General features: G+C 46.9%; 1 protein-coding gene and 1 long non-coding RNA gene across 16 annotated transcripts in view; one reads left to right on the forward strand and one right to left on the reverse strand.

The window, feature by feature from the left end:
• LPP (LIM domain containing preferred translocation partner in lipoma) overlaps positions 1 to 8,705 on the reverse strand; it is a 332,936-nt gene extending 324,231 nt beyond the window's left edge. For 9 of the 13 annotated variants that reach the window (XM_058422021.1, XM_058422025.1, XM_058422019.1 and 6 more), the window contains exon 1: positions 5,795 to 5,896. The gene's annotated coding sequence lies outside the window, so the exon portion shown is untranslated. Of the gene's footprint in view, positions 1 to 5,794; positions 5,898 to 8,164; positions 8,289 to 8,636 lie in introns of those variants that run through there. The other 4 variants (XR_005702495.2, XM_040074760.2, XM_058422024.1 and 1 more) reach the window with 3 other exon arrangements.
• Positions 8,706 to 8,878: 173 nt separating this feature from the next.
• LOC120757426 (uncharacterized) lies at positions 8,879 to 15,333 on the forward strand. Of its 3 annotated transcripts, XR_005702498.1 has the most exons (4): positions 8,879 to 9,143; positions 9,403 to 9,477; positions 9,696 to 9,810; positions 9,906 to 10,111. It is a non-coding gene; the product is annotated as an uncharacterized LOC120757426 (long non-coding RNA). The 3 variants fall into 3 exon arrangements; XR_009208204.1 differs by lacking the exons at positions 9,403 to 9,477; positions 9,906 to 10,111 and adding an exon at positions 14,974 to 15,333 and having other exon boundaries at positions 9,693 to 9,810; XR_009208203.1 differs by lacking the exon at positions 9,403 to 9,477 and having other exon boundaries at positions 9,693 to 9,810.
• The last annotated feature ends 206 nt before the right edge of the window (positions 15,334 to 15,539 follow it).

Consider the following 15,539-nt stretch of genomic DNA (forward strand, 5'->3'; position numbering starts at 1 on the left):
CTAACTTCATCCAGAATGACTTATAAATGAACACACCCTGCAGGGATCCTTGTGTGTAGTAAGGCAATGAGCTCTGCTTTCGTAGCTCCTTCTCCCAGGCTACGACACAGTCTTTAAAAATTTCTCAACTAACTTCCCCAGCCTCCACACACCCCAAGTTCACAGTTCTCCCACACAACAGAGCAAAACACACCATGCCAAGCCATGGAAAGAGGCACAGGCACTCTGTGAGCTGCCATCATATCACCCAGACACTTCGAGGACCTGGGTGGGTGGAGTGCCTTGGAAAGACATGCTCGTTTATATTGTTTTAAGTTCACCTGCTGCTCTGGCCACATTCCCAAACCTCGGATGCAGAAAGAGATGCTACATGCCAAGAACCCTGCACTAATTCCTGCAGCAATGCAGCAGTCCAAGGCATCATTCCTAACTTCCAAAATATGTTTCTGCCCCACAGTCCTTTATTTAACTCCACTGTTAAAAGTCTGCAAATGTCTGCACCACTTACAACAGGATCTCCTGCCCTGTATAAGGCTGACTCTTCGCTGCAGTGAGGCTCTGGTCACTCTGCATGCTACAGTAGGAAAGAAGCCTGACATCTTCCCAGTAACTTCAACCTTTCTGTACTTTGTACTTCGTTCCCTATCCATCTGCTTTGGGAATAGGTTAGGATTTGGGTACAGGACAGCATCCAACAGTGTTTGCTAAAACACTCGCTTATCTTCAGGCACACAAGTAACTGCGGAGTTCAGCTGGATTACTCATACACTTGAATTTCAAACTTACTATGCAGAAGGTTCACCAAGACCTCCTTAAATGGCAAAGATGCAATGCCGTGTTTTCTGAGCTCAGCTCTGCATCCCAAGGAACGCAAAAAAGAAATGGATTATCTGAAAAAGCACTAAAGTGAAACTGTGTTAAGAAAGGCATAACTCTCATTCTCCAAAGAAATAGCCTGCAGGATCAGAAGTGATGAATAAGCTTTAAAAGAAGCTTCAACTAGCCTGAAAAATGTCAGTCTCACTGTACACGGCAAAACAAGTCACTGAGGAAGCATCAAGCGGATGATGTGAAGTCCTCGTTACTTCTACTCCCTGAAATATGTTTTTATACATAAATACCACCTGGACCTTAACCATCTTTGTGGCTCATTTCTGGACCTCCTCACCACAACATTTCAGTTCCAACAGCATTAAGCTGCTCTAACCTCCAAATGCCAGAGGCAATGACCAGCTTCCACACCAAGCTAGGCACATTAATACCCATCCAAGGTAAATATAGGCTTTGCCCCCCACTCAAGGATAATGATGATAACGCGTAAGAGGCAGGTGCAGCAGGAAATATGGGAGAAGATAAGCATTAGTGCAAGGAACAGTTCAGAGTAATCTCCAGAGTTGAACAGAAAGGAGGTTAACTTCAGTCTGTAATTACAAACAATTCTTTCCAGCCATTTCTTTGCTTTATTATCAGTTATGACTGAACACTTAAAAGAACAACCCTGGTCTGACTCCTTTTTATTTCATGATTTCAGTGTCAAGGGTGATGTGAGACAGCTATTTTCACACCTCTCCAAGCCTCAGTGTCCAATCAGTAAAGTGGCAAGAATAATTCTCCTTCACGTTGGGAAGGCACTACAAAAATAGTTCCTCCAACTTCCACAGTGCTCCAATGAAAGAGCAAAGAGCACTCCAGAAAAGAACAAAAGAAAGTTAATAACTCTTCATTCTGTCTTGAGTTTGAACAGTACGTGGTAAATAAGGCTTGGGGCCACACATTGCACAAAGAGAAAAGCAATTGAATAGATGCTCATTAAGTATCACCTTCCACTCTGGACACAAAGAGTATGTGCTCTGGCAATTAAGTGGCTATATCATAACACCTGCTTGCAGGGAAGGCTGAAATTAAGGTGTCAACGACCTTCATTCTGGCATTTCATAGCTTTGGAGCACTTGGACTTCGGAACTTTAACACCACTCTTTAACAAAGTTCACGGGATGCAATTAACTACAGGTTTGCCACCTGGCTTCCACAATCACAATCCATTTTTTCTGGAGATATCCAGATTATAGGCTTGTCTTGGCCACACTGATACTTTTGAGGTGTCTCTCAAGATTTGCCCAAAGCCATGATAAGCAAATCAAGTCTCCATCTCAAACAACGAAGTGTGTTAAATCCAAGCCAGCCGATGTCCTTGAACAGGAGCTTGAACAGGAACTTCCCTGACACCCAGGCTAGTGAGGCAATGATGATGCAGCAGCTGGAGCTACAACCATTTATCAGCTGCTAATTCAATCACTCTCCCAAACCAGCCGCTGCTGCCTGCATTGTCTGGGAGACTCCCCGCTTTCATTCATGCCTCAGTAAGTGGAGTAATTCAAATCTGTTAAGGTGAGGTAATAAACTGCTGAAACAGAGAGCTCCTTAGGGTATGTGCACACAGCACGTTGAAAATGCACATTACTGACACAGAAAACACCCCAGTGGGGTACAACCACCACAGCCACTGCAGCAGGACCGCCAACACGTCACCTGTAACAACATCCCAACGTTCTCCATCCAAAAAGCCAGCATCACCAACCTGAATTCCATGCAGCAGCCCTGCTGCTGAGAAAGCCCTATGGGAGACACCTAAAAATAACAGAACCAACTTTAAGGGAAGGTTTGAAGCTGGATCATTTCTACTCCACCACACAGTGCAACCCTACCCACCCCCATGGGGCTCCACAGATCCTTTTTCAAGGCCTGTGGGACAACCTGTCCATTCAGCCTCCTCTATCCCACCTGCCTTGGCCCAGCTCTCTGGGCTGGTCTCACTACTGAGCAGCTGGGTCCTGGTTCCTCGGCACTATTCCAGCCCTCAGCCCCGAGGCAGGCTCTCCATGAGAGAAGAGATCAGGAGCAGAGGGAGAACAGAAGATGACTGCAGCTCCCCACAATGCGATCAACTGGCCAAAACAAATAAAAAATAAAAATAGGAGAGGGTAGTTACAAACGGATGCATAAACAAAACCTGACTGTGCAATTCAGAGCTAACAGGGCAATTTGCTAAATGTTAATTAAATCCTTAGTGCCTGTTACTCCAGTCATGGAGATCAACTTATTTTTAAATTAAATAAGCAGTAAATGCTTAGATGAACTTCTATTAAATTTCACCCAGTGAGTGAAGTATGTGGGGCTTTTAATAGACATTAAACAAGATAGTTATGGCAAGTTAGCTGATATTTTATTACCTAAAGATAATGGCCATATTAAATCTCAACTAACTATTTCCACTGGCAGCACAATCATCCAAGATTTGGTGGAAATTTCCTGCCTTGAAGCATCTGAGCAGCAGGAGCAGGGGGAGGAAGGCAGCCAAGAGCTGAATGGCACCTGCATAGAGGGTGCTCATGTGCATAACCTCTCTTAGACACAAGACAGGATCCCTCCCAGCCAGATCTGCAAATCCCAAAGAGGGTTGATGAGTTATAACCCAGCAACAAAACTGGCATAAGCCAGAGACTCTCACTCATCCCTCCCTGCTCCCAAACCAACCTAAGTAATTTATGGGTTTGCTGAGGAATCACAGTATTCCAAGGCTCCCTTATGCCATCAAGTGCAACAGGAAACATCCAAACAGCCTGCAACACTCAAAAGCTTATCACTTTGTCTAAGAAAAGGTTATCAGCAGCCCACAACTCCACCGATGTTTGTTTTCCTTCCCTGAGCATATTGTGATAGTTTGGAAGTTCTTCTGACTCACACGTGTGTGTCACTGTCACCCACAGATCTCAACAACAGATACTGACAGTCTAAAATGACAGAGACTTGCTGACAGTGACTTAAAAATTATCATTTCCATGCCAGCTCTTGCAGTTGCTCAGAACCTCATCGAAACCAGCTCTTGAAGATCAAAACAGAATCTCCACTGAGTTGTCTCTACTGATAACCTTAATTGCAATATTAAGCGTGGGTAACAGGTTTTAGGTTTTTTCATGTTCAGACTGCAAAACATCACCAGCCCTACATGGCCTGCCGTGCCCAGGAGCAGGATGAATGAAAAGAACCAACCCTGCTAAACTCTGCTTCTCAAGCAGGCATAAGCTCTCAAAAGCTTTAATGTTTTGTGGGGTACTTTTCTGGTCTGTGGTTTTCGGTTTGATTTGTTGTTTTCTTTTCTCTGTTTGTTTCTATTTTGCAAAACAAAGAGCTTCCTAAATCAGAAAGAGGAAAACACTGAGTTCTTCAAACTTTACTGACGCTCTCCTCCAGCACCCCAATGCACACACGGACACCAAACACAAGATCTTCCCTCCAGTCCCTCCTCTGGAATCCTTGTTTGTAAAGTTATTTCAAGTATTTTCCTATGTATAACCCACACTCTTTAAAGGCATTGTTCCTTGTGAATCTGTGCATCAGATAACCCACATCCTTTCACAACTTATGGTTTCCATCTCCTTTGCTCCTTCCTCCTGTGTTCTGGCTGCAATTGCAGTAATCTCTCTAGCTTTTCACAGAATTACGCTGCTGTGAGAGCAGAGGGAGATGAGGAAGCTACTGGGGTGAAAAGACTGGCTGTGGGGGACCTTGTCTTGCAGACAAGAGCATCACTGTCGCACCCACATGTGCACACAGCAAACAGAGCTGATGAATCACAGACTTCTACTGGGTCACATGGACTTCATACTCATCTTCCCTGAAGGTTTCTCCCCATCTAAAACAACATACCCAAAAAAGCACACAGATACCTAAAAAACCATAGAAAATTCTGATTTGGAAGGGACCTACTCTTGGCCAGTGTATATTTCTTCATCACCCTGATGCCATCTTTAAAAACCTCTCCATGCATTCACAGGGACTTAGCTCCACCTTCGAAGGGCTGCCACAGAGCACAGCAGAGCCCGGACAATCAGCTAAAGGTGAAACCCAGCATCTGGAGACAGCCAGAGCAGAGTGTGCAAAGCCCTGTCAGGGAGACAAGAGCTCAGCAGGAAAAAGGCAGAGCTGTGTGGGTCAGGCTTTCAGAAGCTCGAGGAGCAGCAAAATGCCACTGAGGATGTATTGTTCACACAACCGAGATGGGCAGAGCAATAGAGAAACTACTGCGGGCAGCCTGAGGGTATTTGTTTCCACAGACACACGGAAACTGTGCTCTTGAAACAATTTGTCAGCCACTCAAGCTATCGCTTTTCTCTATCTGTGTCTACCCAGTGTCAGCCAGAGATGCTTCACGGAAACCCACATGAAACTGCTTCTTCTTTCCAATTAGATGTTTATGACACAATGGGCACCACCAGGGGCTGGTACAACTCTGAATGCACCTGACACTCATACAACCACCCCATCTCCTTTTCAGACTTGGCTAAACTCTTTTTCTCAGCAACATTCTGCATGATAAATGCCGCCACGACTTACACTTGAAAAGCACTTAACTTTCTTCGATTTGAATCCACCACATTCACCTTCATTTTCACTTGCACAAAGGAATAGACAACCCCTCTCCACAGCACTCACTGCTTCTCTGACACCTTTCTAACACGTGTCCTTTTAATAGGAGTGATCCCATACTGCTGGTAAAACTCCCTCAGGTTTCCTAGTTCCCAACCATTCTTACTATCCCTCTCCAAAACTGCACACATAAAGTTTGACTGATCACAAGGGTATCACTTACGTTTTATAGTATGGCAGGTGGACAGAAGCAGTGATTTTGACAAACAAGACAACAACCAGGCTTCAAAATGAAATCGTGTCTCCATTTTAAGCATGAACCCCCACACCAAAATTCTTACAAAGAGTTATAATTAAAAATACATACTGATGATAATAGATGTAAAAGGACTCCAGCTCCACCGAGATTGCAGTCAACACTATCAGGTACCTTGCAAAACTCACTAGTCCAGCTCTGGAGCTTCATCCCTGAACATCCTTGATAAACAAGTGCTTTAGCAAGGGATACACACCTGAATCTGCCATTACATTGCTTGAAAGCTTGAATTACACTGCACCAGTTCCTCATTGTGCCCATTACCTCACTAACACAGCACAGCTGAAGGTGTTTCTCACAGGAATGCAACTTGGAAATACAATGTGCTCTGCAGATTTCCAGGAGACAAGTCAGGTAAACTAACCACAATTCCTAAAATCAAAAAATCACTTCTGACCTGCCAGTCTAAAGCCAGTTTTTCCTGGTTTCACAACAGCACATCACAGACAACATCATTCAATACTTTTATCCCCTAAAGCTGGGTGACTCTCCACCAAACACTAATAAGAGAAAGGATTCTCAGAGCTGGAACCCACACTGAGATGGGCATGCTCACCAGCATCCTGCCCTGACATCCAGGCTGAGCTCCAAACACGTTCCAAAGGTAAAAATCTCACCTGTGTGACAGAATTGGAGTTTCTCACCCAGCTTGATACAAGCATCTGTGCCCCACCAGTACCAACCACACCAGGCAATCAGGGCTGGCAAGACAGACAGCTGTACAGCGAGAAAAGCAGTAATTCTCACTGACTCAAGCACCACAGAGACTGAACATCAGCAATTCAGAGCAGCTTGGGGCTGCACCTACAGAAGCATTAATGAGACGGTTTTGCCTTCATTTTCCTGGACATTGTCCTTAATTTGCACCCAGGAGCTTACCCAGGCAGCACGTCACTAGCCAGGGCTGCTGGCAACACGGGACACACACAGCCAGTGTGCCCACGGCCACACAACACACAGGGTGGGAGTGACTTTTGGGAAGCAGGTCTCCTACCCACTACACGGTATCTCTCTACAGAACCATAACTGATGGCAGCTTGCTGCTGTGCTGGACCCAGGTGTCCCTAATCTGGCAGTTTTACCCAGCCTACACAGGCTGAGCCAGGTGGAAAAAGAAAACCTGAATAAAACAAAGGAAAACCGGCTATGATACAACCAACAGGCTTGATGGGCCCATCAGCAGCACCTGCATCACAACCAGGTTAAAGGCAGGATGTGACAGGGAGGGTAAGGGGCTTGCTGACAGGGAAAAACCCTCAAACAAAGGCTAAACAAATGAAACAGGAGAATAACAGTGCTAATAAATTTAGGAGCAATAGGCTGTAAGGTCACGGGGTGGTCAGGGGGAGACAGACCAAGCCAACAGGCAGAGAGAAGTTTTCAGCAATAAATCTTTATCCACTGATGTACGTATTTCCCAAGGGAAATCCCAGAGAATTATTTAGCCTTGTGTGGGCCAGTCCTGCTTCAGCAAGGGTGGGGATAATTAGAAAGTCCCCCACATCCCTAAACTGTGCTGTTACACAGCAGACTGAGCTACACACAGGACAGCAGACAACATTTTTCAGCAAGAATACAGCCACATTATTAACATAGAGATGAAATGCTGCATCCTCTTCTCCAGCTCTGCATGTTCCCATCCTTTCCTAATACCCCATTTCTCAAATTACTTGGTGAGCCAGCACCTGCTGTATCAGCCAGCTCCCAGGCACTCCCCATTCTCTCAGATCTTCCCCCAGAAATCATTCCTGGAATGTACAAGCACAAACTCTACAGGTAAATAACTTAATGGAACCAAAGAAATCTTGAAATGTGTCCCAAAACCCCTTGTGGTTTCTATGTGAGACCTTCCTTTTTTGCATAGGTCAAAGCCCCTTTGTGCAGAGGGACCAAGGTGCTGCAGATGTGTAGGGAGAAACATCAGCAGATTTGATGGCTCCTGCAAGCTCCTTAAACTTTTGTGTACCAATTGCCTAGCAAAACGGAAAGAAACAGACAGGAAACTGACCCAAGAACAACACAACTGGGCTAAAAAGTCAATTCCTACAGGTGTAGGAAAAATAAACAAACAAAAAATAATCAAAACGAAAGAGGACTCCAACTCTCGTTTGTTTCACTGGCAGGGCCAAGCTGCACCTCGAGATACAGGCGGCAGAGCAATTAGGCAGGAGTTGCTTCATCAACGCCTCCTCAGGAGCACTGCCGGCTTCCCAGCACAGCCCCGGGGCGCGGGGAGAGCTCCTGAGTAATGGCAGGGGTAAGGTTTGCCTGTTCAAAAGACGAGAGCAAGAAAAGGGGAGGATAAAAAAACCCCAACCTTATACTTTCTTTCAAAAAAAAAAAAAAAAAAAAAAAAAAAAAAAAAAAAAAAAAAAAAAGCCGTGGGTGACGTCAGGGTGTGGGAAACTTTTCCGTCCTTACCTGGTGGGGAAGGCAAGGCCTCCCCCCCGGCATATAAAAAGCTGCCGGAGCTTTACTCAACTTATTATTTACCACGAGCCGCGGCCGGGGGTCGGCGGGGCGGGGCTGCGGCAGCCCCCGCCCGGGCCAGGTGCACCTGCGGCACCGGCCCGCCCGCTCGGGGACCCGGCCCGGCCCGGCCCGCCCGGCGACGCCGGCCGGGAGCCGAGCAGCGGGGCCGCCCGTGCGCCGGAGGAGCTCCCGGTGCCCCGGGCCCGGGGCCGCCCCCGCCCCGCGGCCGAGCCCGCAGCGCCCCGGGCCGGCCCCTCCGGCGGCCGCGGCGCCCCGGGCGGAGGGAGGAGCCAGCGCGGCCCCCCCGGGCGGCCCGCAGCGCTCCCCGCCCCGGCCGGGGGCTCCAGCTGTGGCACAGCTGCCTCGGCGGGCGGACGGGGGTGGGGGGAGGAAGGGGGCAAGTTATTATCTGCGACAATACCTCGGGGGAGGAGGCAGCGGAGGCGAGCGCGGCGGCGGCGGCGGGAGGAGGCGGCGGGGGGCGGGCCGGGGGCGGCACCGGGACCGCCCCGCACCGCCCGCCCCCGGCCCCGCCGCCGGCCCCTTCCTTCCGCCCGGCGGCCCCTTCCGCGACCCGCGCCGCTGCCCCGCCGCGTCCCCCGGGCGGCCCCTGCCGCGCTCCCGCCTCGGGTACCCCCGCGCCGCTCCCGGGCGGCCCCTCCCGCGCTCCGCCCCGCGCATCCATCCCTCCCTCCCTCCGGTCCCTCAGCCTCTCCGCATCCCTCCGTCCGCGCTCCCCCCCCGGCCCTTTACCTCCCCTGGGGCGCAGGGAGGGGCGGCCGGCGGCCCCGAGCTCGGCGGGACGGCCCCGAAAGAAAAAGCGAAAGCGGCGGCCGCTGCCTCCCGTTCTGCCGGGCTGCCGCGCTCTGCCCGCGGCTGACGTCAAGGGCCCAAATTCCTGCCTTTCCCTGCAGGCAGATTTGTCCATGTAAGGGCTGGGGCCGGGGCCGGGACGGCGGGAGGGGGCTGCGCTGCGCCGCGGCTGGGGGGGGACGGGCGGCAGCGGCTCCCGGTACCCGGGTGGGGGGAACGGGGCTGGAAGCGGTCCCGACCCTGCGAGCATCACCTTCCTGCTCTGCATCCCGGTGCCAGGGGAGCCTTAGGCTCAGAAATGCACCGTATGTACCTTGCGGGATCCAACTTTTCACAGGGATTTTTTTTTTTTTTTTTTTTTTTTTTTTGCCCAGGGCTCCTTTTAATTCTTTTGGTGCTTCTCCAACCAACTTCTAATCTGTTGTTCCCCAGCTGGGGCAAAGAACAAGGTGAGGGGAGGTAAAAGGTACAGGGAGTTCCGAAGGAGCTGCCTGTTCGCAAATTCAAAACAAGACTTGTCGCGAATACTAAGGAGAGGGGGAAGGGAAACTATTTTCTGATTGCTTTCTGTTTGATTGTTTTGTGGCTATTTCTAAGGCCTGCAATTAAAATAAATTGGGATGTTGAGTGTGATTGTTTTTATAATTGAATGTTACCCTTTAAGTAGCTGTTCGGTATCTGCATCTGCCCTGAGGAGAACGGGAGGACAGAAAGGTTACATTGTGTTCAGGCTGCGGAGGGGAGCTTTGCCAAGCCTTACTCGTTTGGAAAGAGATTTCTGGGTGAGTTTGTAGGCACTTCAAATGTATTTCATTTTTAAAATAAAGGGCTCTGGTGTGTGCTTTCAGAAGATGTTTACATCTTATCCCATTACCAGCTTTAATGTCCGCAGTCAGTGCTTGACAGCCCCAGGAGGACAGGATTGCTCGTTTGGACATGAAAAAAGGACAGTAAGTGCCTAAAAGACTCAAGCTGTAACAGAGGATTGTGATTCAGCCACTCTCCACTTTCCCTGGCTGCCAAAACCACTGTACTTCCCAATCAGAGACCCCAAGAGATTTCACCCCACCCTGGCAGAGCCCTCAGAAGGGAAAGCACAGCATCTCCCAAATTTAGTCCTCAATGCAAAGCCCCCCATCTAGGGTTGATTTGGTGTCCCGTGCTGGCCCTGTGTACCAGGGGTGCTAAATTCCCCCCAGGAACAGAGAGGTCTGCCAGGGCCGGACTGTCTCCTTAGAAGCACTGAAGCTAAATCCATGTGAGCAGTCATGGCTGCAGGTGTTTTCTAAGCATTAGGACTATGACTAGAAATACCCTAGCCTTGTCCTGGCCCCCTAGCTGGTGTTTAAACCCTGCTGAGATCCTAAACCAAAGCTGAACGGTGCATGAGTCACCAGGACCCGGTGCCGTAAGTGTTACCTAGAGAGCCAGCAGTGCTCTGAATGTGGCCTCTTGTGAAAGACACGGCACGGCTGATTTCCTGATGGAAGAGTGTAGCACCAGCTCAAGCTGAGCAGCCAAAGCCTTCGCCTGAGGCCCTGTAAACCCAGGTTTAGTTCCCTCCTGCAGAACCTACAGTTCACCGGTCTCATTCCAGCTGAGTGCTAGGCTGCGAGGTCATGCTCCTGCATTGCGCCCCGAGGACAACCCACAATGGGATTTTCTTCCACCAGGAGCAGGGGCTCATCCCCAGGGGTTTCCTGGCACCCGTGTCTGTCAGCCTCAGCATGGTGGAGCTCTCGATGGTAGATATCCATAGGAGCTGTTGCCTGTTTCGGGTTTTTTTCTTCAACTTTTCCTGCAGAGCTGCAATAACCCTTCTGTTGTGTCAATCGGTATCTAGGGGAAGTATATGAACACTAAAACATCCCCTTTGGCCCAAGATGAGAGACAAGTGTTCTCCATTTAGTATTTCAAACAAAACCAGTGGTCAAATATTTTCCTAGTCCCATATCCAACAATTATTTCTTCTTTATCCATCAAGCTTATTAAATTTTCCAGTGCTGTTAACAGAAGATAGAATACTGTGCCCATCCATAGCAGCCTCCTTTAAATGATCCTGAAAGTTTTAAGCTCTGAGCCTCCAGAGTCTGAGATAGTAACTACTACCTCCATTTTGCTGGTAGATGAACTGTGACTAATCCTCTGCAGCACAGCAGCAGAAGTTTGATTTGCAGCCCATTACCCTTGCAACGTGCTGCTCAGAATGGTCACTGCCTTGTCAAACACAGCATGAATTTTTTCTGGGTTTTTTTTCAGTTTCCTATCATGACCAATATCATACACTTAGGAAATGAAAGTAGAAAATTCAAGGTGTTGAGCCTGGCTGTGAAAATCTGCTCTTTGCCTGGAAAGAATCAAAAATACTGGCAAACATACAATCATTCCTTCGGTAATATCTACCGCACCCTGCACCATAGCAGCAAAATGAATTAAACAGAAAAAGGCTGAAATGCCTGACATTGCATAGGCCAGTCAGGAGGCAGGAATACAGGAGGCAGCCTGGGCCAGTATTAATTCAAGGAAATTAAGTTTTTTAGTGTTTAAGGTGCATGACTAGGAGATTGGAAACTTGGCTTCTGCTCCTATTTCCCCTGTATTGTGTGACTTTAGATCAGCTAGTTCACCTTCCCGTGTCTGGAGGAGCCCTTAGAAACCCACAGCACAAGGTTTAGAACAGGGAATAACACACCATGACCTCCTATCAGACCCCCGTTCTGTGCAAAGTTTCCAGAGGTCAGCAAATTAAACCTTGCTTTTCAGAGTTTTGGTCTCTTCTTCTCAGTTAGATTTCATATGCAAAAACTCAGGATGGGAAGAGCCCTTAGGAAGCCGCAGGAATTCCATCTCTCAGGCCATAAACCAGAAGCAGCACTGCACAACCTGTATCTGACAGGGGTTCACCTACCCTGCTCATAAGAATATCTAGAGGATCCATTCCAGAGCTTCACAGTTGGATATGTTTGCTTTATCTCTAACCCAAGTCACTTAAGCTGCAAGTCAGCTCTGAATCAGATGAAGTTGTGGGGAACTGACATACTCCCTCAGTAGCAACAATTCCAGAACAACAGGAAAGTCACCCACCTGGTGAACTAATTCTTCTGTGGGTAAAAGCCAAAGAGGCTGGAAAACACACTAAGCATGTGTTTTTGGGAGAGCTGCTACCTAATTAGCAAAGATCAGATGCAATTAGCGTTAGATCAACTGGAGGCTCCTCTGCCCCAAACCACAGCACTTTTCACCCGCCTCGCCAGGAGGACACCAGTTTCCACCGATACACTTGACCCTTCAGTCTCCAAAGGGTAATTCTTAGAAGCACATGCAAAACCTGAGCTCACAGCAATAGCATTCCTGTGGCACTGGGGAAGGAATGAGGAAACACCAGCATGGGTGCTAGGCAGACAGGGAGAGAAAAGACTCATCCTGCAAGTCTGAATTAATTTCCAAACAGGGTGATTATTTCTGATTGAGAGATACACGTGTGCTGTCTGGTAGAAGGAATCAAGAAACAGCAGTGAGGCCAAGCTTTGTCATTCCCCACTTTGCAGGTATGTTTGCACCCAGACAAGAATGCAAGTCACAGTACTGGGCAGGCTTTAGTGAGTCCCAGATCTCTAACAGCCACTGAGACTGGGCCAAAACCCTGAGGTTTCTGTGAGTGTATCAGAGACAGCAACCATCATCAAACCCTCCATCTCTGTGCACATCTTGAAGTTGCAAGTGCTTCACAAGATGCTCAGTTTTACCTGGCCATCAGTCCTGCCCAATTCCATATCATTTCACTGGTGGTCATGGTGAGTTTGTGGTGGCTCAGGAAAGTATAGACCTTTCTGCAAACATTTTAGGCTCTGCTCCCTGCTCTGCTCTATCTACAGTCTAGTTGCTTGTGCCTCAGGAATGGTAAAGTTTTGTAAAACTGCTATATTCCGGTGCTGAGAAGTACAGTTGAGCAATGTGCTTGTGTAGCACACTTCATTTTAAGGGCATGCTTAAATCCAATTTGCCCACAGAGAGATTTCAGCTTAGATTTAAGTGTTCCATTGAACAGGGTGGATTTAAGGATTGAAGTGTTTTGCTAGATTGTATCTTTGGTTAAGGAGGAAGGAGACTTGCTAGTGCCTAGAAGAAAACTGCCTGAGTCATTTTGGCACGTCCAAACCACTACTAGCATTACTCCTCTTTTCTAATGAATTTTGATGAAGTTAACACAAAGGATTGGTAAAGAAGCTGATAATTTCATTAACAGTCCCCACTCTCTGGGTCTCAGTTTAGTGGAGGGGAAAAGGCAAACTATTATCTCATTAGAATTATGTGTAATAATTAAAGCAGAAGCCACTAGATGTTGTATTTTATACCATTCGGTATCTTGCACATTATCTCACTAATGGTAAATGTATCATGTCCAGATTTGAGCACAGAAATCAAGAGTGCATTGCTTTACAGGAAGAGAATCAGTTAAATACTTTGTGGAGCCTACACTGAATAAACAAAGTACCCCAGTCTTAAAAGAAATGTTTGTGGTAACAAAATATTTTGGGGCACATTTTTGCATGGGCTCTGACCTCCCTGTTGAGAACCAAAGTGAAAATATTGAATGTACTAAGCAGATGTCTTCTCCCAGTGACAGCAAGATGAGCAAAGACAGCTGGTTAGAAGAACAACAACAACAAAAACACATCATTATTCCTGCTTTGGCTCCAAAAAATCTTGGACTTGTTGTCATGGTAGAAAGTTATATATGTAAGAAGCCAAGAAAGAGACAAATATTATTGAATCTGGTAGCATTTTAGTGAATATGCTTGAAATAACTTAAGTAGGAAGAAAAACTGGATGCATTCCATTGTTAATTAAAAGAATGCCTCTTCTTATTTCCACAGGGACCTATAGCCTATATAGGCATTAACACATTTGCAAGATACATATTTTAAATCTGTTTCTTTATTCTTAAGGTCTCTTCTGCTAAAGTAAATAGAGTTACAGTGCATAGAAATGTATACTGCCACAAAAATATTATCTCTGCAAACTAAAAATGCCAGCTGTGGATTTTGTCTGTAACTCCTTCAATCAGGGAACATGAGTGTATTACGGAGACACTTTGAGAGATCTTATATATTAGGAAGGGAGAAGATGAGAAAATTAGACTTCCTTGGTGAAATGCAGGATAAATAATTTACAATGAAAATAACAAAAAAAGAAAAAGGAAACCAAAATTAAAATATGAAGAGTTATTCTGGATGAAAATCAGTCTGAGCTATGTTGAAGAACAGATCCAAGAGGATTTTTTTGGCAAGACTGCAAAATAAGCCAGTGACCCTCTGGCCTCCCTGCTCAGAGGTAGTACGTTCTCTCTTGATACTTTTCATCTGAACAAAACTTGATTTCTGTGCTAGACCCCTGGATGTTTCCATTTCCCTTTCTGAGCTTTTGGGCAGACTTGAGCAAAGAACAGGATTGATGAGAAGAGTTTAAGAAATCAAAAGCTGTGCAGTTGGTAATGGCAAAGACAAGTAACTTGAGGTGGATATTCCCAGAGGAACTAGGTAGCCCAAATCCCACTGTGCCATCAGACAGAGCCCTATACAACAGCAAAACTCGGGATTTGCTGGCTCTGGAGGTGTCCTCTGTGGAGTGCTTCAAAACACCTATATGTCTCCTACAGAGGTCCTAAATGATTTAAAGGCAAGAGGTTAGTTTGGTTTGTACTAAAGGCATATACAAAGAAAATTATGTAAAGAAAAGTATTTACTTTGGAAAACAACTCTCTAGAGAATTGAGAGCTGTGACCAATACCAGCTTGTAAACAGAAGACAATGAAATCAAAAGGAGAGGACATGGCTACTGGGTCTCCAGTTTCTGGTTGCCAGCTTCTCCGTCTCTCCACCAGGTGATTAGGCAGTAATAGTTTTCAAAAGCAAATTGGTTTATTTATATTATTTTCTATACAGAAAACCAGGGTTAAGTATGCGGCTCTGCAACAGAACAGATGTGGGACTTGGGGAAAGTTGCAGCTTGAACTGAGCTGGAAAAGTTTCCACCATTTGCCAATATCTTGGAGAGTCTGGAATCCTTCCCATCTTTACTGTGACAAAAACAGGACTTCTCAACATTTTGGAGGACTTTCTCCCTTGTAATAAAGGACAAAAAGCACAGAGTGAAAAACAAATCACAGTGCCAAAAGTGACTGAGAACCAGTCTTGCCTGTTTTAATTCCCCAACTTGCCAGCCTCATGCTCCAAGACCTGACCTACAGACTCCCAGCCAGCCCAGGAATGACCATGCCACAACGAAGGACCATTTGGACCAGAAATTCCATGCTGACTCCAAGAAAACATTTCCTAGAGTATCTTGCTAAAATGGATACAGTCCCACATGCACTACATGAAAGGAATCATGTCTGACAAATAAACATTTCTTAATGAGAAACATTTGTCCAGCATGTTTCTCCCCAGTATTCTGGAGCTTTGTGCCTCAGTGCACCATCAATAAAAGGAGACAACAGCCCTTCCTCAGC

Source organism: Hirundo rustica, chromosome 10 (assembly GCF_015227805.2).
Source record: "Hirundo rustica isolate bHirRus1 chromosome 10, bHirRus1.pri.v3, whole genome shotgun sequence".
NCBI classification, from domain to species: Eukaryota; Metazoa; Chordata; class Aves; order Passeriformes; family Hirundinidae; genus Hirundo; species Hirundo rustica.